The following is a 2,108-nucleotide window of genomic DNA, read 5'->3' on the forward strand; positions in this document are numbered from 1 at the left end:
ATAAATTTGCATAATTATAATTGCACAAATTATAATTATACAAAATAAAATTATATTATTATAAAGGAAAAGAATGAGGTATCGTGTGGAGCAGGACAGGACCTAGTGGACTCAGGGTGGCCAGGGAAACTTCCAGAGCGGGAGAATTTTATACCAAGACCTGAATGATGGGAAGGGACTGGCCGTGTGAATTGGGAATTGTGGGTGATGATGGGGTGGGAGAATGTGTGCAGGGGAAATTTCCAAGGCAGTGGGAACATCAAGGCCAATGTTCTTGAGGGTGGGATGACTGGACACTGTGAGTCTGAGGGATAGCAGTTCCAGATGCAGCTGGCGAGGACAGCCTGAGCCAGATCCTGCAGGGACTTGTGGGCCATAGTAGGGAGGCTGGGTTTCATTTTATTTTATTTTATTTATTTTTGGCCCTGCCTGGCAGCATGTGGGATCTTAGTTCCCTTCCCAGGGATGGAACCATGCCCCCTATATTGGAAGTGCAGAGTCTTAACCAGTGGATCTCCAGGGAAATCAGCCGGGTTTCATTTTACACACTGTTATTTGATGTGTTAATTTAAAAAGTATATAGATTATTGAATCATATAATTTTAAAATATTTTGATAACTGTATTTCAATATTCCCACTATAATTTCCTTTGTCATACTGTGCATATTATTTTATGGTTTAAGAACACAATTCTGCCTCATGGTTGCAGTGGGGAGAGAAAGAGGAAGCAGGGGGAGCAAGCAGTTAGGGGGGACCCACCAACAGTTTCTGCTACCACAGCCGGGGCCGCCTCTGTGCTCTTGGCCATGGGAAAGGAGATGTGAATCCTGGGTGCAAGACCGCACCTACGGGAGGGTGGGCAGTCGGACGGCGATGGCAGACACAAATAAACTCAACATCAACAGCCTCATCCAATGGCTGTTGGAAGTTAGAGGGTCCAAGTTAGGCAAGAATGCCCAGCTACAAGACAATGAAATCAGAGAACTGTGCTTAAAGTCCCAAGAGATCTTTCCCAGTCAGCCCATCCTACGAGAACTTGAAGCACCGCTAAAAATAGTGGTGATACCCACAGGTGATACTATGATTTGCTTTGACTTTTGGAGTATATGGTAGTTTCCCCCCAGAAAGCAATTATCTATTTCTTGGGGACAGGGAGAAGCAGTCTTTGGAGAACATCTGCCTCTTATTGGCCAAAGAAAATCAAATATCCCAAGAATTTTTTTCTTCTCAGAGGAAACCACGAGTGTGTCAGTATCAATAGCATGTATGGATTTTTATGATGAATGTAAAAGAAGATACAACATTACACTATGGAAAACTTTCATAGACTGCTTTAACTGTTTACTGTTAGCAGCCATTGTGGATGAGAAAACATTCTACTGTCATGGAAGTTTGTCCCCAGATCTTCAATCTATGGAGCAGTTTCCGAGAACTGTGTGGCCAACTGATATACCAGATCAAGGTCTTCTTTGTGATCTTTTGTGGTCTGACCCAGGTAAAGATGCCTTAGGCTGGGGTGAAAATGACAGAGGAGTTGTCCTTCACATTTGGTGCTGAAGTGGTTGCCAAATTTCTCCATCAGCATAATTTGGATCTTATACGTTGAGCCCATCAGGTGGTTGAAAATGGTATGAATTTTTTGCAAAGAGGCAGTTGGTCACTCTGTCTTCTGCAACTGATTATTGTGGAGAGTTTGACAATGGAGGTGCCATGCTGAGTGTGGACAAAGCATTAATTTGTTCTTTTCAGATTTTAAAGCCTGCAGAGAAAAAGAAGCGGAATGCCAGGAGCCCTTTTAACACCTCCAACGGGTATGATCACAAAGCAAGCAAAGAAATAGGTGTCATTTTGACACTGCTTAATTGGGACTTGTAACATATAGTATATGATCTTCATTTTTTAAATCGTAATGTACATTGGTCAGCTTGCTCAAATAGTGTTTGTGGGCTTGCTCCTTCCATTTTTGACTTAATGAATGATATTTGCTAATTATAACAGCAAATAAAAGGCTCTCCACTCCCAAGAAAAAAATGTTTTGTTTTGTTTTTTAATTCTCTGGGGTTTTTTGCAAACAATTTTAACGATGGTATTAAAGCAGTACACCCCA

General features: G+C 41.8%; 1 pseudogene; it reads left to right on the forward strand.

Moving 5' to 3' along the window:
* Window positions 1–874: 874 nt before the first annotated feature.
* On the forward strand, window positions 875–1,841 carry LOC103083489 (serine/threonine-protein phosphatase PP1-gamma catalytic subunit pseudogene; annotated as a pseudogene).
* The last annotated feature ends 267 nt before the right edge of the window (window positions 1,842–2,108 follow it).

Source organism: Lipotes vexillifer, unplaced genomic scaffold (genome assembly GCF_000442215.2).
Source record: "Lipotes vexillifer unplaced genomic scaffold, Lipotes_vexillifer_v1.1 scaffold1126, whole genome shotgun sequence".
NCBI classification, from domain to species: domain Eukaryota; kingdom Metazoa; phylum Chordata; class Mammalia; order Artiodactyla; family Lipotidae; genus Lipotes; species Lipotes vexillifer.